This window comes from Neovison vison, chromosome 5, assembly GCF_020171115.1.
Source record: "Neovison vison isolate M4711 chromosome 5, ASM_NN_V1, whole genome shotgun sequence".
NCBI classification, from domain to species: domain Eukaryota; kingdom Metazoa; phylum Chordata; class Mammalia; order Carnivora; family Mustelidae; genus Neogale; species Neogale vison.
Window position 1 is genome coordinate 71,697,352 of NC_058095.1, and position 23,393 is coordinate 71,720,744.

The window sequence follows — 23,393 nt, forward strand, 5'->3', positions numbered from 1 at the left end:
CCTCCTCCTGCAGGTGGGGCTGCCGGCTGAAGGCGATGCTGTCAGCTGCCGGATCGCAGGTGTCCTGCCGCCACAACTGCGAGTCCATTGTGGACATGGTCATCCCCTGTGTGCTGCAGAAGCGGGTCATCACCGGGCTGCCGCCCTCAGCACCCAGGAATGTCCACGATGTCTCCACAGTGGAGCAGGTATGCAGAGACCCCAGAGAGAATGGCAAAGGGATGGCCCAGCTAGAGACTCACAGAAATTACCCTAAAGGCACTGGGGCCCCACAGGGGGCATTTAGGCCCCTGGGAGTCCACAGAGGCCTCTCTTCCTTTGTGTCCAGGCCTGGGCCTTTGCAGAGAGCCGTCCCCCGGGAAGACAGCTCAGAAGACCCATGCAATAAGAAGTCCCCCAGCTCCCATAGGAGTTCCTGCCCCACTCGAAATGCCATCACGAGTTCCTACAGTTCCACCAGGGGCTGCCACCCAGTGCAGAGGAAGAGGAGTCTGCCCACAAGTCAGGCCTAGTGGCCCCCAAGTTCCCCCCAAAAAGTCAGCCAAGAGAGCCCCTTGTGTCCTGCCAGAGTGCCTGCACTTTGCCAGAAGAAGAACAGCTGGAAAAGGATGCCGATACCACCACTGGGCAGAAGGCAACCAAGAGGAACTGCTCATCCCCAGCTGATTGTTCCAGGCCCCAAAAACGCAAGTTTCCTCTGCTGCCACACAGGCGAGGGGAGCCTCTGAGGCTGCCGTCACCCCCTGAGCTGGGGTTTCGAGTGACTGCTGAGGACCTGGACCGTGAAAAGACAGCTGCTCTCCAGCGCATCCAAAATGCTCTTTGAGGGGACACAGAGGCCACCTGCAGCTGTGGCCCAACTTGGCCATCTAGTACCTTAGCCCTGCCTGCTGCAGTGGCTGCTCCCCTGCCAGCCTCTGACTCCCAGGTCACCTCCATGGATTGCTCCCCTTCTTCCAGGCCTCTCTTCTTGGGGTCTCACCCTGGCTGCAGTGGGAGCAACTTTGCATCTACCCAGGCTCTCTCGATGTGGTCCAGGGACAGCATGACCTCAGTCACAGTCCCCACAGGGCTTCCTGCACTGCATGGGGGTAGTGGCAACCCGGGATCCACTGTCCAGGCCCCACTCGGGGTTGTTGGTGGGCAGTGGCCCAGAGCCAGCACCCTTCACAGCTCTCCCCCACATGGACAGCTGGCAGCTCAGGCTCCAGACCCACTCCAGACCCTGAGCACAGCTCTAGCCCAGCTGTCCTTGGGCAGTGGCACCCAGGCGGGTTATGTGGTTCCCTTACCCACATCTGCCTCCCGGGGCACTTGTGCCAGTGCCCAGCCAGGTTCGGCTATCTCCCCTGCTGTACTCGTCTCTGGCACAGCCGCTGCCCCTGGCTTGGCAGCTGACCTCCAGGTTGCTCGGCCCAACAACCAGCAGCCCCACACCCCAGGTGGCAGCACAATGCCTGCCCCCATCAGCATGGGGCTTTCGGCAGCACCCCCAGGTTTGGGGAGAGGAGATGATGTTGCAGTTCTGTGCTCCAGCTTTGGGGCTCTCAGCATCACAGCAGGAATGAGCAGGGCCCCAAGTGGCCTGCAGGGCTCCAGAGCAAGCCTGGGCCCGAACACAGGAGCCCGACCATGCCAGAGCACCCTGTCAGGAACCGCTGGAGCCAGCATGATGAACCAGCCTGTGTCGGGAGCCCCGAGTGCCCCTCCCTTCAGTCACAACCCCAGGCACCTGACCAAGAAGAGGTTCAGATCAGAGGCTGCAGTTCTGCCAGCAAGGCTGCCTGTGGGGGCGGGGGCGTCCTGTCGTCTCCTCCTAGTGGCCCCGCCTTCCTGGTCAGCAAGGCCCAGAGCAGCCTTGCCACCAAGACCCCCTCATCCCCTGCCCAGTGCCTGATAGGATGCAAGAGAGCTGCACCGTGCAACAAGCCATTTGCCTCCACATCACAGCCCACTTCCTTGGGGCCCAAGAGGCAGAGGCTTGGCTGAGCCAATAGCTTTCTGCAGAAGTAGCCAGTGTTGCACTTCCTTCCAGGTGACACCAGTGCAAGACTAGTGTGGAATGGGAGACACAAATCAAGCCCGGTCCTGGAGCAAAACCGGGCTCCCAGCCTGCCAGCCAATATTGGGGAAACTTCCCAATCCCTGACCCACCATTTTGAAGGAAGGTGGGGGCTCGAGGCCTTGTCTGTGATTCCAGGGGCCATGGGCCTTGGGACAGTACACGGAGATCCGTGTCCCTTTGGCCTCCAGTCCCACAGCTCCCGGGACTCCTGCCGCTGCCCACAGGTTTCCCTTCCGCTTTCCCCATGTTCTTCCAAGAACCTTTAGGTAGTGTTCATTTCATTAATTAAAGCCTGTTCTAGTTTCTCTGCATAGCTCTCCTGAGTCTCTTCTGTGGGTCAAGTGGGCAAAAGTTGGGAGTTGAGTGGGTGCTGGCATGGGAAGCCTGACGCCATCATTTCCAGGTTCCCGTGGCCCAGCAGAGTGGGCAGGGCTAGAAGGATAGACCCTTGAAGAGTGAGAGCAGGTTTTCCGTTTCGGGGATGGGCCTGGGAGAACACTGGCCTGGGGAGGGCAAAGTGGGGAGACTCACCCTTGCCTATTGGAAGTACTGCTCCTCTCCCACTGCGGACCCCGCGGAATCTTCTTGCTTCACAGCCCTAGGGCAATGTAAAGACACTCCTGGCCTAGAGTATGGGTCTGGCATCAAAGATTGTGGCTCAGGGCAACAGAGGACAGCTTTGCCTTGAGGGTGTGACAGCTCCCTGAGTGCTGAGTGACATCCCACTTCACACCAGGCCTCCCTCCGTGCATCTCTTCCCTCTGCCAGGCATTTGGGGACTGCTTCCTGCTGACACTCAGGAGAAGAATGAGGAACAAACAAGTCACCTGGGAGAGGGAGGGAGCAGGGACGATAGCTGAAAGGGCTGTCACCCCAAAAAACTCCTCAGTCCCATATTTATTAGATACAAGATCACAACCAACAAAGGAGGAGGTTATACATTAGTCATGGGTCTTGTAGTTCAACCAGAAAGAATGGGAGGCCTACGTCGACCATAGTCTTGTAGGTAAACAGAGTACACTGTGACTGGCCCAGCAGCATGGAATTTTTGGTTGAGCAAGGGCACATAAAGAGATTATTCTGACAGCAGGCTTTCATGAGGCAGGGGAGACAATGGAAAAGGGAAACAGCAATGTTCCACCCTGAGCTGCTGGGCTTCAAGGACGTGTATCCTCCTCTCCATTGGAGGTCTGCTGCTAGAACAGGTTTTCTCAAGGTCATCGTCAAGCATGCTTGCATGACCAGTACAATTTCTCATTAGTGATATTTTAATCAGCCTATCATTCTGAGGGATGATTCCATTTCCCCCTTTTTGTTAATGCAGAAGCAGGAAAATCTGTTTTGCAAGTTCTCGAAACATTAGTCGTCAGAGAGATTTCCGTGAGCATCTGAGGACTAAGCGTAAAATGATTATAGCAATAAAGTGTCATCATTCCACCTATAATGCCAAGACCAGTGTTTTGATCCAAGCAAAGGGGTTTACATCAGACAGAATATCATTAATCCTTTGTGCGAAACTCACTCTTGGAACTGATTGTAAGGATAGCAAGGAATGCCCTGAATAGAATCTCAAAGCTGTTTAATATCCACAGTTAAATGACCGCCATAATGACTAGTAATATGGTGAAATCTTGTTGCACGGTACTTCTTATTCATTATAGGTGTAGGAATAACACAGAAGGAAGAAACATTCTAATCACACAGAAGGTGAAGCCTTATATTTGGAAGATCTTCTCTCCTATATATATTATGGCTTCTAAGTCAGAGACTCCTTCATGAAATCTTTGATATAGGACTGTTTGTTGATTCCAAGCCTTGCTAGCATTCTCACATCATTTTTGCACAAATTGTGTGGTTTGTACGGTCTGATGCAAGGCCAATCCCACAGTGGTAGCCATAACAGTAATGGCTATAATTCTTAGAATAGTTTGGTCGGAGGCACAGGTGACAACCTGGATTTGTGACTCTTGTCTGAAGTGTGTAATATGTGTGTGGTGGGGGGACAATTTTGTGGGACTGAGCCCCTGCTCTCTCCAGATACCTATGTCCACGTAGATAGTGTCAGATTTGAGTTACACTGTAGCACACCTAGCTGGTGTCAGAAAATTGTTGGTGAGTGGAACACCCCCTCCCACACCCATGGTGGAATTGGGCACAGAACCCTTATGATTCCAAATATGAGAATGTCCAAAAACAAAACAAAAACCTCACCCTTTTTGCTAGTTTGGCTAAAACAGAAAGTCTAAAATCAAAGCCTGGTTTACAAATACATGATGTTATGAGAAATATTGTTTTATGAAGGTTTCATATCCCAGGCATGATTGATTACATTATTGACTATTTTCCATTGATTCTCATGTCCAGCTGTCTTCTTTCCCCAGAGGTCTGGCCGTTGGGGCTCAAGGGTCCATGCCTCTAATCACAAGTTGACCCCACTGCCAACCAGCCCCAGTTCCTAGGTGAGGGCCCAAAGCCACCTCATTAACATAAGAAAAGAAACCTTTATTGCTATCTTCATTGGAAATTACAGAGGTTTTGTGCCTGAAATGGAGACACAGAACAAATAGTTCTGTTATATTTCTATTTCAGAGAGATAGAAAGCAAAGGAATAACCTTAAAAATGTAAAAAAAAAAACCTAGATCAGTGAATAATCTTGATGTATTTTTCTAAGTTTTCAATAACTTTCTTTTTGTAGCATGCTTATAACAGATTGTAAACATAAATATAATCTCATTTGGTTATCAGTGATATTTAAAACAGGGATATGTAGACAATATTAATTTAAATAGTGTCTTAATTTTCCGGATATTTTAGTCCAAGAACATCCATTTTAAATTATGTATGTTGTTTTCAAAATTTAACAACTGAACTAAGGAAAAAACTATGAGTTCTTTCAACAAAGTGAATATTTTGTTGGAAAAAAAGACTAGAAAAGTTGTATAGTATTATATACCAAAATCTTATCTCATAGAACTTTCCAACTTAAAAATTCTTAAAAATGTAGAAGATTAAAAGAAAATTTTAAAGTGCACCTGGGTGGCTCAGTGGGTTATAAGCCTCTGCCTCCAGCTTGGGTCATGATCCCAGGGTCCTGGGATCAAGCCCCACATTGGGCTCTCTGCTCTGCAGGGAGCCTGCTTCCTCCTCTCTCTCAGCCTGCCTCTCTGATTACTTGTGATCTCTGTCAAATAATAAATAAAATCTTTAAAAAAATTAAAAGACAGCTTTGATACTTTTATTTGTACCTTCTTTTTATGAAAAATTAATTAAAAGTTACAGGGAGGGTTTTTTCACATGTACTTTTAAAATGACAGAAACTCCAGAAAATAATTATTTGAGAACTCCTATTCAAAGACGTTTAGGTTTCAAATTTCCTGGGACCAAATGAGAGAAGAAAGCAAGATCCTTATATTTCTGAAAACCATTTTTGAATCTTCTTATTCTCTTAAGAAAAATATAAACAGACTGAATCCATCTCAAAAGGGAAAACATAGGAAGATGGCAGAATTTTCTTCAAATATTCAGAATTAACCAGAAATATCAAGACTGCTAAGCAACAAATATTGAAATGAGTCAGTTCTAGAGATCTAATTGGTTTTATCAAATGATTCATGAATCAGCCAACATCCTATCTAACACTAGAAAGGCATTCCAAAGTCTACATATAGGGAAAGGTTTTTAAAGACAAGTCAACTAAGTCATAATTTTTTTTAAATAATTGCTCCGGGTGAAGTCACCTTCCTTTTGAAGATAAAAGTGTATTTTTAGGGGGATTACTTCATTTTCTTTTGGAGGAGGGAAAGGAGCCATGTGGCAGATTACATCATTGGTGATGACCAGAAAATTCCACACTGACCAGTTAAGACTACATTTCTGAGGGAGGTTGAAACAGTAATTAGCTTAAGATATTAAGTCTTGAGGGAGGAGTCAAGATGGCGGAGAAGTAGCAGGCTGAGACTACCTCAGCTAGCAGGAGATCAGCTAGAGAGCTTATCTAAAGATTGCAAACACCTGCAAATCCATCGGCAGATCGAAGAGTAGAAGAACAGCAATTCTAGAAACAGAAAAACAACCACTTTCTGAAAGGTAGGACTGGCGGAGAAGTGAATCCAAAGCGACGGGAAGATAGACCCCGGGGGGAGGGGCCGGCTCCCGGCAAGCGGCGGAGCAACGGAGCACAAAATCAGGACTTTTAAAAGTCTGTTCCGCTGAGGGACATCGCACCGGAGGCTAAACCGGGGCGAAGCCCACACGGGGTCGGAGTAACCTCAGGTCCCGCGGGGTCACAGAAGGATCGGGGGTGTCTGAGTGTCACAGAGCTTGCAGATATTGGAACGGGAAAGCCAGCTGCAGAGACAGAGCTGACAGTAAGCTCGCAGCTCGGAGTTGCCTTGAACCGGTCGCAAGCTCGGTGAGATCGGAGCGCGGCCGGAGTTGGACAGACGTGAGTTGCTGGGAGCGGTTCGCTGAGGGCGCACAGGGGAGCGGGGCCCTGGGCTCTCGGCTCCTCCGGGCCGGAGACCAGGAGGCTGCCATTTGTATTCCCGTCCTCCGGAACTCTACGGAAAGCACTCAGGGAACAAAAGCTCCTGAAAGCAAAGCCGAGCAGATCACTCAGCCCGGCCCCTGGTAAGGGCGGTGTAATTCCGCCTGGGGCAAAGACACTTGAGAATCACTACACCAGGCCCCTCCCCCAGAAGATCAACAAGAAATCCAGGCAAGACCAAGTTCACCTACCAAGGAGTGCAGTTTCAATACCAAGGAGAGAGCAGCAGAATTCCAGAAGAGGAGAAAACAAACCACGGAACTCATGGCTTTCTGCCTGTGATTTTTTAGTCTTGCAGTTAATTTAATTTTTTTCTTTTTCATTTTTTTCCTCTTCTCTGCTAAAATTTTTTATAACTTTTACCCTTTTCTTTTTTAACGTTTTTTAACTAGATTATCTAATATATATATATTTTTCTTTTTTATACTTTTCTTTATTCATTTTCTTTTTTTTTCTTTCTTTCTTCTTGAACCTCTTTTTATCCCCTATCAGAAGAGATCCTAATCTCTTCAATCTTTTCTTTTTCTTAATTATTTTTTATATTCTTGATTGAATTTTTAATTCAATCTCTTTTTTTTAATTCGTTTTTTCTTTCTTTCTTTTTGAACCTCTTTTTATCCCCAAATCAGAAGAGATCCCAATCAGAAGAGATTGGGAGATCCCAATCAAAGAAGATCCCAATCAGAGGAGATCCCTCACCCAATCGTGAGGGGGGAGAAATACCCCCTCATGATTTGGGATCTCTTCTGATTTGGTTAAAGCATATTTTCCTGGGATTGTTGCCACCCTTTTAGTATTTTACTTGCTCCTTCATATACTCTTAGCTGGACAAAATGACAAGGCGGAAAAATTCACAACAAAAAAAAGAACAAGAGGCAGTACCGAAGGCTACGGACCTAATCAATACAGACATTGGTAATATGTCAGATCTAGAGTTCAAAATGACAATTCTCAAGGTTATAGCCGGGCTTGAAAAAGGCATGGAAGATATTAGAGAAACCCTCTCCAGAGATATAAAAGCCCTTTCTGGAGAAATAAAAGAACTAAAATCTAACCAAGTTGAAATCAAAAAAGCTATTAATGAAGTTCAATCAAAAATGGAGGCTCTCACTGCTAGGATAAATGAGGCAGAAGAAAGAATTAGCGATATAGAAGACCAAATGACAGAGAATAAAGAAGCTGAGCAAAAGAGGGACAAACAGCTACTGGACCATGAGGGGAGAATTCGAGAGATAAGTGACACCATAAGACAAAACAACATTAGAATAATTGGGATTCCAGAAGAAGAAGAAAGAGAGAGGGGAGCAGAAGGTATACTGGAGAGAATTATTAGGGAGAATTTCCCCAATATGGCAAAGGGAACGAGCATCAAAATTCAGGAGGTTCAGAGAACGCCCCTCAAAATCAATAAGAATAGGCCCACACCCCGTCACCTAATAGTAAAATTTACAAGCCTTAGTGACAAAGAGAAAATCCTGAAAGCAGCCCGGGAAAAGAAGTCTGTAACATACAATGGGAAAAGTATTAGATTGGCAGCTGACTTATCCACAGAGACCTGGCAGGCCAGAAAGAGCTGGCATGACATTTTTAGAGCACTAAACGAGAAAAAAATGCAGCCAAGAATACTATATCCAGCTAGGCTATCATTGAAAATAGAAGGAGAGATTAAAAGCTTCCAGGACAAACAAAAACTGAAAGAATTTGCAAACACCAAACCAGCTCTACAGGAAATACTGAAAGGGGTCCTCTAAGCAAAGAGAGAGCCTACAAGTGGTAGATCAGAAAGGAACAGAGACAATATACAGTAACAGTCACCTTACAGGCAATACAATGGCACTAAAATCATATCTCTCAATAGTTACCCTGAATGTTAATGGGCTAAATGCCCCAATCAAAAGACACAGGGTATCAGAATGGATAAAAAAACAAAACCCATCTATATGTTGCCTCCAAGAAACTCATTTTAAACCCGAAGACACCTCCAGACTTAAAGTGAGGGGGTGGAAAAGAATTTACCATGATAATGGACATCAGAAGAAAGCAGGAGTGGCAGTCCTTATATCAGATCAATTAGATTTTAAGCCAAAGACTATAATAAGAGATGAGGAAGGACACTATATCATACTCAAAGGGTCTGTCCAACAAGAAGATCTAACAATTTTAAATATCATTGCCCCCAACGTGGGCGCAGCAAACTATATAAACCAATTAATAACAAAATCAAAGAAACACATCAACAATAATACAATAATAGTAGGGGACTTTAACACTCCCCTCACTGAAATGGACAGATCATCCAAGCAAAAGATCAACAGGGAAATAAAGGCCTTAAATGATACACTGGATGAGATGGACATCACAGATATATTCAGAACATTTCATCCCAAAGCAACAGAATACACATTCTTCTCTAGTGCGCATGGAACATTCTCCAGAATAGATCACATGCTCGGTCCTAAATCAGGACTCAACCGGTATCAAAAGATTGGGATCATTCCCTGCATATTTTCAGACCACAATGCTCTGAAGCTAGAACTCAACCACAAGAGGAAGTTTGGAAAGAACCCAAATACATGGAGACTAAACAGCATCCTTCTAAAGAATAAATGGGTCAACCGGGAAATTAAAGAAGAATTGAAAAAAATCATGGAAACAAATGATAATGAAAATACAATGGTTCAAAATCTGTGGGACACAACAAAGGCAGTCCTGAGAGGAAAATATATAGCGGTACAAGCTTTTCTCAAGAAACAAGAAAGGCCTCAGGTACACAACCTAACCCTACACCTAAAGGAGCTGGAGAAAGAACAAGAAAGAAACCCTAAGCCCAGCAGGAGAAGAGAAATCATAAAGATCAGAGCAGAAATCAATGAAATAGAAACCAAAAAAAACAATAGAACAAATCAACGAAACTAGGAGCTGGTTCTTTGAAAGAATTAATAAAATTGATAAACCCCTGGCCGGACTTATCAAAAAGAAAAGAGAAAGGACCCAAATAAATAAAATCATGAATGAAAGAGGAGAGATCACAACTAACACCAAAGAAATACAAACTATTATAAGAACATACTATGAGCAACTCTACGCCAACAAATTTGACAATCTGGAAGAAATGGATGCATTCCTAGAAACATATAAACTACCAAAATTGAACCAGGAAGAAATAGAAAGCCTGAACAGACCCATAACCAGTAAGGAGATTGAAACAGTCATTAAAAATCTCCAAACAAACAAAAGCCCAGGGCCAGATGGCTTCCCGGGGGAATTCTACCAAACATTTAAAGAAGAACTAATTCCTATTCCCCTGAAACTGTTCCAAAAAATAGAAATGGAAGGTAAACTCCCAAACTCATTTTATGAGGCCAGCATCACCTTGATCCCAAAACCAGACAAGGATCCCATCCAAAAAGAGAGCTATAGACCAATATCCTTGATGAACACAGATGCAAAAATTCTCACCAAAATACTAGCCAATAGGATTCAACAGTACATTAAAAGGATTATTCACCACGACCAAATGGGATTTATCCCAGGGCTGCAAGGTTGGTTCAACATCCGCAAATCAGTCAATGTGATACAACACATCAATAAAAGAAAGAACAAGAACCATATGATACTCTCAATAGATGCTGAAAAAGCATTTGACAAAGTACAGCATCCCTTCCTGATCAAAACCCTTCAAAGTGTAGGGATAGAGGGCACATACCTCAATATCATCAAAGCCATCTATGAAAAACCCACTGCAAATATCATTCTCAATGGAGAAAAACTGAAAGCTTTTCCACTAAGGTCAGGAACACGGCAGGGATGTCCATTATCACCACTGCTATTCAACATAGTACTAGAAGTCCTAGCCTCAGCAATCAGACAACAAAAGGAAATTAAAGGCATCCAAATCAGCAAAGAAGAAGTCAAATTATCACTCTTCGCAGATGATATGATACTCTATGTGGAAAACCCAAAAGACTCCACTCCAAAACTGCTAGAACTTATACAGGAATTCAGTAAAGTGTAAGGATATAAGATCAATGCACAGAAATCAGTTGCATTTCTCTACACCAACAACAAGACAGAAGAAAGAGAAATTAAGGAGTCAATCCCATTTACAATTGCACCCCAGACCATAAGATACCTAGGAATAAACCTAACCAAAGAGGCTAAGAATCTATACTCAGAAAACTATAAAGTACTCATGAAAGAAATTGAGGAAGACACAAAGAAATGGAAAAATGTTCCATGCTCCTGGATTGGAAGAATAAATATCGTGAAAATGTCTATGCTACCTAAAGCAATCTACACATTTAATGCAATTCCTATCAAAGTACCATCCATCTTTTTCAAAGAAATGGAACAAATAATTTTAAAATTTATATGGAACCAGAAAAGACCTTGAATAGCCAAAGGGATATTGAAAAACAAAGCCAAAGTTGGTGGCATCACAATTCCGGACTTCAAGCTTTATTACAAAGCTGTCATCATCAAGACAGCATGGTACTGGCACAAAAAGAGACACATAGACCAATGGAACAGAATAGAGAGCCCAGAAATAGACCCTCAACTCTATGGTCAACTAATCTTCGACAAAGCAGGAAAGAATGTCCAATGGAAAAAAGACAGCCTCTTTAATAAATGGTGTTGGGAAAATTGGACAGCCACGTGCAGAAAAATGAAATTGGACCATTTCCTTACACCACACACAAAAATAGATTCAAAATGGATTAAGGACCTCAATGTGAGAAAGGAATCCATCAAAATCCTTGAGGGGAACACAGGCAGCAACCTCTTCGACCTCAGCCGCAGCAACATCTTCCTAGGAACATCGCCAAAGGCAAGGTAAGCAAGGGCAAAAATGAACTTTTGGGATTTCATCAAAATCAAAAGCTTTTGCACAGCAAAGGAAACAGTTAACAAAACCAAAAGACAACTGACAGAATGGGAGAAGTTATTTGCAAACGACATATCAGATAAAGGACTAGTGTCCAAAATCTATAAAGAACTTAACAAACTCAACACCCAAAGAACAAATAATCCAATCAAGAAATGGGCAGAGGACATGAACAGACGTTTCTGCAAAGAAGACATCCAGATGGCCAACAGACACATGAAAAAGTGCTCCATATCACTCGGCATCAGGGAAATACAAATCAAAACCACAATGAGATATCACCTCACACCAGTCAGAATGGCTAAAATCAACAAGTCAGGAAATGACAGATGCTGGCGAGGATGCGGAGAAAGGGGAACCCTCCTACACTGTTGGTGGGAATGCAAGCTGGTGCAACCACTCTGGAAAACAGCATGGAGGTTCCTCAAAATGTTGAAAATAGAACTGCCCTATGACCCAGAAATTGCACTACTGGGAATTTACCCTAAAGATACAAACGTAGTGATCCAAAGGGGCACGTGCACCCGAATGTTTATAGCAGCAATGTCCACAATAGCCAAACTATGGAAAGAACCTAGATGTCCATCAACAGATGAATGGATCAAGAAGAGGTGGTATATATACACAATGGAATACTATGCAGCCATCAAAAGAAACGAAATCTTGCCATTTGCGACAACATGGATGGAACTAGAGCGTATCATGCTTAGCGAAATAAGTCAAGCGGAGAAAGACAACTATCATATGATCTCCCTGATATGAGGGAGTGGTGATGCAACATGGGGGCTTAAGTGGGTAGGAGAAGAATCCATGAAACAAGATGGGATAGGGAGGGAGACAAACCATAAGTGACTCTTAATCTCACGAAACAAACTGTGGGTTGCTGGGGGGAGGGGGGTTGGGAGAAGGGGTGTAGGGTTATGGACATTGTGGAGGGTATGTGCTTTTGGGTAAATTGGAAGGGGAGATGAACCATGAGAGACTATGGACTCTGAAAAACAATCTGAGGGGTTTGAAGTGGCGGGGGGGTGGGAGATTGGGGTACCAGGTGGTGGGTATTATAGAGGGCACAGCTTGCATGGAGCACTGGGTGTGGTGAAAAAATAATGAATACTGTTTTTCTGAAAATAAATAAATTGGGTAAATTTGAAAAAAAAAATTTGAAAAAACATCTCATCTTCCCCACAAAGGAAACCCCATTCCCGACTCCCTGCAACCCCAGCCCAGCCACCCCAGTGTGCCTTTTTAATTCACACGATTTTCTTCTAAACACAGTTGGGCTTGTGCTGTTTATTATAGAGTTTCATGTACCGTATTTTACTTAAAGTTTTTATCACCTGTAAAAAAAAATATTAAATATTAAAAGTTTAAAAAAAATGATATTAAGTCTTGGTGGGTCTAGCACAAATGACTCCATTTTGGGCCTGATATATATATTTTTTTAAACAAAACCTTTATTTGTGCATTCTCAAATGTAGTAAACAGTGTACAATAATGTAGTAAACAGTGTACAATAATGAATTTTCTCCAGGACAGATTGTTTCTTTTTACAGATAAAAGGCCTTTGAAAATGAAGAATTGAAAACCAAACTTGAAACAGCCATAGTGACTTGTACTACTTTTTTAGACAAATAATTAAGCCTCATCGTTGTTACCTTAATCTGTGACAGTAAATAAACACAAAATCCCACTGGTTGAACAAAATAGGTGTTAGTCTCTGGATGCTGCCTTCTGAGCACAACAGAAACTTTCCCCATCTTCCCTCCTCCCCATCTAGGTCTCTCGTCTCCTCCTCCTCCTTCCTCTTCCTCTTCTTATTCGTTTTCTCCTTCAGATTTATTTACTTATTTGATTGTTTATTTACTTCTTTATTTTAGAGAGGGTGGGGAGGGCCAGAGGGAGAGAGACTCTCAAGTTAACCACCTGCTGAGCATATCCCAACTTGGGGCTCCATCTTAGGACCCTGAGATCACGACCTGAGCCCAAATCAAGAGTGGAATGCTTAACCAACTGAGCCACCCCGGTGCCCGTCTAGGTCACTCTTTTGGAAGAAAGAGTGAGAGGAAATCTCAAAGAGCTGGCTTCAGTAAGATACCAAGAGTGACAATAATAATGCAAATACCAACAAGAGGAAACTGAACTGTCTTCTTGCCATTTTAAGCACTTCATGTATATTATTCTTTTTAAATTTATTTGACAGAGAGAGACCACAAGTAGGAAGAGAGGCAAGCAGAGAGAGAGAGAGGAGGAAGCAGGGTCCCTGCTGAGCAGAGAGGCCGATGTGGGACTCGATCCCAGGACCCTGAGATCATGACCTGAGCCGAAGGCAGCGGCTTAACCCACTGAGCCACCCAGGCGCCCCGCACTTCATGTATATTAATTCACCCCTCCCTTATGCCTACCCCGGGAGGCAGGTACTATTATTATCAACATTTTTCATTTATAGAAACTGGGGCACTTAAATTGGGTAGATCAGTAAGGTCACAAAGGAAATGATGGGGCCAAGATTGGAATCCTAGTGGCCTGGGTCAGGTGTCATCCTCAGGGGCCTCTGGGTCTCTGGGGCAGCAAGGTGGGAGGAGGTTCAGGTTACGTCTAATATATTCCCACCCTTTATTGTCCTTTTATTTCTGCCTGTGCACCTATTAATCTACCCTATACCATTTGGCATGTTCTTGAAATATCTCTCCATTCCTTTACTGAGGCTTTTTCATAAGCTCTTTTAGGATTTTAATTTACTGAGAGATGATAGCTGCTATTATTGTAGTGAGGACATTGGGGTCTGCATTTACAAGTGAGGCTGAGGGAGGGAGGCTTTCTCTACTTGGTTCTGTCCCGCAGCCTTCGTGATCCAGGCTACGGGGCTTTATTCAAATAAATTAGGAGGTTTCCTTTCTCCTCTGGGTCTGGGATGTATCATAGCACAGCATGGCCTGGGACTTGAGCATAAGTAGAAGTACTTGACTGTGACATTTAGATATAAGGAATGGGGCAAGTGTCTGGGTTTCAATGGTATTTCTCTGTCCATCATTTTCATATATTCTCTACTCAATTCTACTTAATGTCTAAATCTGCACTCTCATTCTATCAGTCCTTTTTTTTTTTCTTGAGATTTATTTAGATTGAGATCCTCTGTTTCTTGGTCAAATAAATCATTTGAATTTTTCGTTTAATCGTCAGTTAAAAGGGATTTTAACTCTCCCTAGTGCAGGTTTCCTGTCTTCATAAGAAAAATTTTTAAATACTCATCTGCCATATTAAATTGCTGATTTTATCTGAATTGCAACCCAGATTTCCTAATTTAAATAAGAATTGATTGAACAAGCATTTTTTCATTTCATTTTTCTTTCAATTTTTCATTTCATTTTATATTTCATTTGCAAGTGGTCTGCTCTTTTGGTTCATTCACTTGTTGTTCTGCTCTATTTCTCCTGTAGCTGACATAGGATGTGGCCTCTTATCAGTCCACTTGGGAAATAATAAGGGTTTCCCGTGGCCCTGGGGGAACATGGCAAACTACCCAAAGCCTCCCTAGGACAGAGCTGTGACAATGCAGATCCACGATCTGGACCACAGAGTGGTGTTTCCATTCACTGAGGTGGGAACTGTGGATCTGTGTGGTCTAAAGTTGTTTAGGTCAGAAAGGGCATCTAACCAGGGTCCTCATTTCCCAAAGAAAGGAAGGAGTTAAATCAATGGAACTAAGTCAGGAGGAGGAATTGAATGTGTATTAGTCGGCATTCTCCAGAGAAACAACTGACTGTTTATACCTACATCTCGATGTAATCTCTCTCAGAGAGGGATTTATTAGAAACTGGCTCACACGGTTATGACCCAGGCAGGAGAAGACCAATGTCCCAGCTCAAAGACAGAGAGAGAGTTAGAAAGATGGGCGTCTCCCTTACTCAGCCTTTTTGTTGTGGCTCAACAAGTTGGATGAAGCCCAGCAGCATTGGGGTGGCAATCTGTTTTACTAAGTAACTGATTCAAATGTTAGTCTCATCCAGAAACACTCTCATAGGCCCAGAGCAAAGTTTCACCCAATTGGGCACCTTGTGGTCCAGCAAAGCCAACACAAAAAAATGAACATCACAGCATATTCTAAAGAGTGAATGAAGCTTCTGGGTCATGGGGAAATGATACCAAATGAGGTCACGGAGGAAGAAAAGAGAGATTCCCATCTAGGAGGCTGTGCAAGTGCATTTGAGGACCTTTTAAGTGCTTTGAAATTTCATGGAGAGTTTTACCCACATTTTCCATGTTCTAATCCTTGTGGCATCATTGAGAGTACTTTCAAATATGGCTTCTAGTTAATTAATTCCTCTGTATCTGCTTCGCCCTCTAGCTGAGTTTATAATTTTACTTATTTCATTTGTCAATTCTAGAAGTTTCACCTGGGTTCCTTTCAAATGTCTGGACATTTTTGGTAATCTTTCATCTTGATGTCAATACATTCTTTTGAAAATATACAGAGTCTGTCATTTACAGTATGTGGTCTTTTCTAGCTTTTCTTCTTCCCCTGCCCCTCCCCTCCCCTCCCTGCCCCCTGTCCCCTCCTCCTCCCCCACCTTCTTCTTTGGTTCACATTCGTCACTGTTGTATGGGTTCTGATTATTTCCTCAAAAGTTTTTCAATAGGAATATATTAATGCCTGGCTTTGAAGGTCATTCCTGTAGAGTAAATTTTATGCATATTCCTCTAGGTACCTCCAATGCAAGTAGATGTAGTAAACTCACATTTTGGTTCAGATTTCTCAGTCCACACAGGCAATGTGAATTTCAGGCTATGAAAATTAATAAAGGGAATTTATAAATAAAATGAATAGAAATTAATATTTAAGGCCTTAATTATTCATGTTAAAAATAACCATGCTTTGAGAGAGGAGTGGTTTCCCAGTGCATTTAAGGGGATGACCTTAAGCATCCCATCTTGCAACCTGGAGATCTTGTCTACTGCAAAAAACTCCAGAAAAAATCTCTTCAAGCTCTTTGGAAAGGCCCATATCAGGTATTGCTAAGCAACCCTGTGCTGCCAAACTCCAGGGAATAGGCTCTTGAATTCACGTGGCACATTGGAGGAAATCTCCAGATTCTGTGGGACCTGCACACTATGCGGTGACCTAAAAGTACAGATTTCCCAGCACTGAAGTGGAAGGCATCTCAAGAGACAGCTTTGCCATGATGTCTGGATGAGACCCATGTACCTTTTCTCACCCTTGCCTCCTCTTTCCTTCATGGAAAGACAGTGCTCCATCCCACATTTACCTAACCTTTGCAGAAAGGGGCAGCATTTTGTTGTTGTTGTTGTTGTTGTTGTTGTTGTTGTTGTTATGATCTTTCAGAAACACCCTCCTCATAATGCCACGCAAATCAAACTTTTCCTTTGTTTTTGCTGGAGGGCAGAAGTTCCTGAATCCACAGAAGTCTTTCTTTCATAGAAACCACTAACAGACTCTGGATTCTTAGCCACATTCACGGACTCCGCATTTGAACACTTACAGGCTGTATTATTGAATAACATTGGTTTCTAAACAGTTCTTTGAGATAATACAATTCTAATGCAGCTTTGACATCTTGCTATTTTGTAAACAGTTGTCCACCTGTTGTGTCATGTCTATACCTGTGCTGCATCTTCCCAAGGGCACTCGGTTAATTCTCTGACAGGCTGCTTGCAGGGCCCACTATTCTGTTTTCATGGCTGTTTGAAGCAAGGACTCCAGGAGGCATGCATGGCTTTGTCTGGGTTGGCCTCCATAGGGCGAACTATTCTCTCCTAAGTCACAATAAGTGCCAATAACCATATTCATTTGGCTACTTTCTGACCTAGGGTCCTGATTTAGAACCACTATACAATTTGGAATTTTCATGTGAATTTTTTATTTTTCTTAAAGATTTTATTTATGTATTTATTTAAGAGAGAGAACATATGCAGCAGGAGCAGCAGGCAAAGGAGAGGGAGAAGCAGACTCTTCTGCTGAGCAGGGAACCTGATGTGGAGCTCTATCTGATCCCTGGACCCCAGGATCATGACCTGAGCTGAAGGCACATGCTTAACCGACTGAGCCACCCAGGGGTCCTGGCTTTATTTATTTGAGAGAGACTGCATGTGTGAGCTCTTGTATGAACAGAGGAACATGCAGAGGGGGAGGGAGAGGGAGAGGGAGAGAGAACCCCGAGATAAAGAAAGATCACCCACGACAGAACAGGAACTACTTACTGACAGCAGGACAGTGAGTCAGGGGGGCATCTCCACCCCCTGAATTTGGCAGACACTCAACTCAAAAGCAGGCAGAGGAGCGGGAAAGCTTTTGGGTGGTGAAAGGGGAAGGTCAGATGACAGGTTGTTGGGGTCAGGGAGCAGACCAGGAGCCAACAGAAGAGGGCTGTTCTATGTCATAGACCATTTCTGAAGAGCATATCTGTTTCCCCTCTTGGTCTCAAGTTCGGGGGTGTGTGTGCTAAGTTAGGAGCAAGAACAAGAAAAGCTATCTGGGGCTGATCACTGAAGAGGCTTTCCAGGAGGGCCTCTGCAGAGCTTGTGGGTCCAGTCCTGCCTGGTTTCTTGTCAGATTTAGAAAGTTCCATAGACTGGAATCCCTCTTCTAAGCTCTCTTCAGACAACTGAACACCTTCTATGGATAGAGAAATTGTATTCCATAACAACTATGATTAGTACTGTACATAATAATGACAATAATGATAATAATAATTTTAATCATCTACATATCTTTCAATGTATAAGTATTAATATGTATGAAATTATATAATCTATATAACATGCTTATAGCATGTATGTAATTATACATATTTATAATAATTATGATAACATATGTGATAAACTAAATTAAATAATAAAATAATACATTAACAAAGTATGAAATAATAAAAATTTTATGATAAAAATGATTGGCTCACTGGGAACCAGAGATGCTCCTTTTCCTTATTGTGAGCTGGTCACAATGCTTTAGGCTGCCAGGTGTCTGATCTCCAGATAACTGAGTGTTTCTGTAGATGGATTATTAGTGTTTTAGAGCACTTTGTGCAAGGTACCACCACCTGCATGACCAGACTATGATCTGCTTTGTGTGGGCCCCACAAACTCTGGCAAGACCCTTCTGTTGTCAAAGGTCTTCAGTGAAAGCCGTGAGAATTTGATCTCAACTTGAAAAATTGTGTGATGAAAAATACATGCACAGAGGCATGAGGGACAATGTTGGGTTGACAACAGATTTTAGTATTCAAAAAACACTGATATTCTAGAATGCCACCTTGAGGGGTACCTGGCTGGCTCAGTGGGTATAGCATGTGCCTCTTGATCTGGGGGTCATGAGTTCAAGCCCCACATGGGGCATAGAGATTACTTTAAAAAAATGCCATCTTGAACGTAAAAGAACTTGAAGAGGCTGATAATATCTGGAAATATTTCCAAGGATCTCAAGGGATCTGGAAATGCTAGAAAATAACTTCAGCACCCACAGTTAAGCGCTGTATCCTTTTAACTTTTGCACATCATCAGGACAAGCCATCTGCTCACTCAGTACAAGAGACCAAAAGCTACTTGGAATCTGAACCACTTGCATGTGGAAAATGCTAGATCTTCATCCTTACTTGCTGGATGACTCACATATCCTGCAAGACAGCTTCTCTCAGGTGATGAATTCACTAGAAGGAAAAGACAGGTGTCGGGCTGTGAGAAGATGAAATCTGATGAACACAATGGTTTCCCAAAGGCCTTGAACCTATCGTGTTCTTTTCTCATTGCTATTTTATTTTGGCATCAAGTCTATAATAGCTCCAATATTCCTCTAGTTATCTCAGACTCTCCTTTCTAGTCAAGTGAATATTCTGTAAATCAGAAGAATGATCGTTGGCATTAACATCACATACACGCAACTGAGAGAGAATGGATTCTCTGTTTACCACTGGATTCTCTGTTTATCCTCAAAGCCTGCCTCCTCCTTCTGTTCTGTCTCCTCTATAATCCGTGTGAAAGTGGATGGAATTCATGGCTCAGGGAAATCAATCCCTTATGAAGAACTCAGCCTGGGTCTGTGGGCAGAGTGTTGTGTCGCTGGTACTTTCCCTACGATCTCTATCAGTTCCAAGATCTTAGGATTTTATTTTATTGTGTATGTGTTGGGGGGAATGGTGTTTATTTTTTTGTTTGCTGTATACTGGCCTTATATAGTGGGAAAAAAATAAGTACCAAAAACTTCAGTTGATCTCTTTAACAGAAAGGAGTAACGTGCCATAGTAAAATTAACCTAAAAAATTTAAAAACAACATGTATGTTTTTTTTATGACATCTGAAGCCTCATTCCACTTTTAAGAGCAAGGACATTGTTTTAGTTTTTGAGAGGAATTAGATGAAATTTAGGCACAGTGCAGGCATCACTAATTACTATTCTATCATTTTCAAATATTTTAATGGACAATTACTGTATACAATCAAGATACAACATAACATAGGTATATTTTCCTAAAAGTCTTAAGTGTTTGAAAAAAAGAAAAGCAATTTCAGGTAATAGATACAAAATTTTAAAACCAGCCAAAGAAGTATAGTTTATACCAGCTAAATGCAAGCTGACATGAATTTCACAAGATAACAAAGCCAGAATCATCTATATATTTATTCATTAACTACTCATGTGTCTTGATGAGCTCGCCTGCCCATATCAGCTGTAGATACAACCCCAGCCACAGACAGAGCCTTGGAAAATTTGTCCATAGGACTCTGGGCCAGGGATATCCATCAGGTGAAGGATGATTTCTCCCAGGCACCTCCAGGCCCACACTGGGCTGGTTCTGGGCAGCAGAGTGGAGTTGAAAATTTCACCAGGGCACCCTGCCTTGGCTCCTCTCAGCCAGTGTGAGCACTGCCAGTCTCACGAATATGATTCAGAAATATCCGTGGACAAAAACCCATCCTTCCTTTGTGGTCTTCAGTCCATTGGATACCCTTTGTAGACAGAGAAACTATTAAAAAAATATAACAGTGGGGCACCTGGGTGGCCAAGTCTGTTAAGCATCTGCCTCCTGCTCAGGTCATGATCTCAGGGTCATGGGATTTAGTCTGGAGTTGGGCTCCCTGCTAAGCGGGAAGTCTGCTTCTCCCTCCCACCACTAATGTTCTCTCTCTCTAATACGTAAATAAAATATTAAAAAATAATAATAATAAATAGGTCAACTAATCTTCAACAAAGCAGCAAAGATTACCGAATGGGAAGAAAGATAGTCTCTCCAACAAATGGTGTTGGAAAAATTGGACAGTCACATGCAGAAGAATGAAACTGGACCATTTCCTTCCAGCAGACACAAAAATAGACTCAAAATGGATGAAAGCCCTAAATGGGAGACAGGAACCCATCCAAAGCCTGGAGCAGAACACAGGATGCAACCTTGGTGACCTCAGCTGCAGCAAATTCTTGTTAGACAAGTCTCCAAAGCGAGAGAAGGAAAAGCAAACCTGAACTATTGGGACTTCATCCAGATAAAGAAAGCTTTTGGACAACAAAGGAAACCACTGACAAAACCAAAAGACAATGGGACAGAATGGGAGAAGATATGTGCAAATGAAAGATCAGATAAAGGGCTAGTATCCAAAATTTATAAAGAACATATCAAACTCACACCCAAAGAACAAATAATCCAATCAAAAAATGGGCAGAAGACACCAACAAACATTTCGCCAAATATGACATCCAGATGGCCAACAGACATATGAAAAAAAAATGCTATATACATCACTCAGCATCAGGGAAATAAAAATCAAAACCACAATGAGATGACCACCTCACGCCAGTAAGAAGGGCTACAATTAACCAGTCAGGAAACGACAGATGTTGGAGAGGATGAGGAGAAAGGGGACTCCTCCTCCATTCTTGGTGGGAATGCAAGCTGGAGCAGCCACTCTGGAAAACGATATGGAGGTTCCTCAAAAAGTTGAAAATAGAGCTACCCTACCACACAGCATTTGCACTACTGGGTATTTACCCCAAAGATACAAATGTAGTGATTTGAAGGGGCACCTGAACCGCAATGTTTATAATGTTTATAGCAGCAATGTCCACAACAGCCAGACTGTGAAAAGAGCCCAGATGTCCAATGACAGTTGAATATATAAAGAAGATGTGGGATACACACACACACACACACACACACACACACACACACTGGACTATTGCTCAGATATTTAAAAAAATGAAATCTTGCCATTTGTCATGATGTGGATGGAACTAGAGGGATTTTGCTAAGAAAAATAAGTCAATCAGTGAAAGACAATTATCATATGATCTCCCAGATATGTGGAATTTAAGAAACAAAACAGAGGAGCATAGGGGAAGAGAAGGAAACAAGATGAAATCAGAGGGAGACAACCCTTAAGAGACTTAATCAAACTGAGAGTTGCTGGAGGGGAGGGGGAGAGGGTGGGGTAACTGGGTGATGGGCATTAAGGAGGCATGTGATGCAATGAACACAGGGTATTATATAAGACGGATGAATCACTGAACTTTACCTCTGAAACTAATAATACACTATATGTTAAATAATTGAATTTAAATTAAAAAAATAATAAAATTATCCATATTATTACAATAATGGTTAAAGCAATGACAAAAATAGAATTATTTACTATTTATAGTAGCTCAAATTTATAGTTAAATTTATATTATAATTCATATGTATGTAAAAAAATTAGCATCGGTGTACTTATAATACTTTATGTTTCTATAAAAAGTATCATTGCTGTGAATCTCAGGACACCTATTCTTATTCCATCTGACAAACACCACAGATTAACCTGTTTATTTGGGGTTCTAGTCTGTCCACCTGGTCTACCCTTCGTGACACGAAAGTGTTCCAGCCCTCATTTTGGCGCCAGGGACCAAGTCCGTTTATTCCCACAGCATCTTGGTGCCAGTTTTTAAGTCTGATTTTCCAATCAATGGGGGTGGGTGGGCTCTCATATCTGAAACCTCCAATTGATCCAAAAACAATTCTGAGGTCCTGCTGGTCAACCTGGACCCCAGAGGTGTCAAGACCACTACCAACGTGCTCCTTCCTCCCGCTCACCTGGTGCCCCAACACTTGGCCTGCCCTCCCTTTGCTTGTGACCCCTTGCCGGCGTGTCCCTGGGAAGGGGACTGCATGAGTTTCCAGGTCCCATCATCTTTCTTGGTGGTTCCCACTGCTCCCCAAACCTGTCCCTGCCCCCGTTGAGACCTGGTGAGGTAGGGAAGGAAGTGGGAGTCAGCCTTGTTGGGTAAGGGCGATGGTAGTGATCCACACGGAACCACAGAGAACCCATGGCACCCTTTCTGCACTGCCGGGTCCCCATCTCTGGGTCCTGGAGGCCCTCTCCTGTAACCCCGCGGCTGTCCAGTCAGTTCCCTCGGGTGGTCAGGCATCAGCTGGTCGACCCATCTGCGAGTCCCCGAAACCCACTGGGAAATGCGAGGACTACCTCTTCCCCAGAAAACCTACTGGTACAATCCTCAGCAGATCAGAAACCTGCAGACACCGCGGCCCCAAGACGAGATCGTGGGAGCGCTGCTGGCCTCCTGGAACTCTGCTTCGCGGACTGCAGCTGAATCCTATCCCTTACTCAGGAGGAACACTATGACGGCAATGCCAGGTGGCACCAGGGATTTGACTTTTTTATCCAAGAGGTCTCCTGAAACCAACTTTGCCTGCCTGGGACAGCCAAGGAGAAGTAGGCCGACTCTTGGCGACTCCTGTGCAAGCGGAAAACGTCAAAGTTTCACGGAGACGCCAGCAGCCCCTGTGCCCTACCCCAGCTTCCCAGAGCAACAGCAGTGCTCCTCGATCTCCAGGGTGGACAGAGAAGATTCCATGGCGGGGTCCGGTGGGCCTGCCCTGTGAAACTGAAACCATGA

General features: G+C 43.3%; 1 pseudogene; it reads left to right on the forward strand.

Moving 5' to 3' along the window:
* Positions 1-1,045: 1,045 nt before the first annotated feature.
* LOC122907398 lies at positions 1,046-19,197 on the forward strand (annotated as a pseudogene).
* Positions 19,198-23,393: the final 4,196 nt, after the last annotated feature.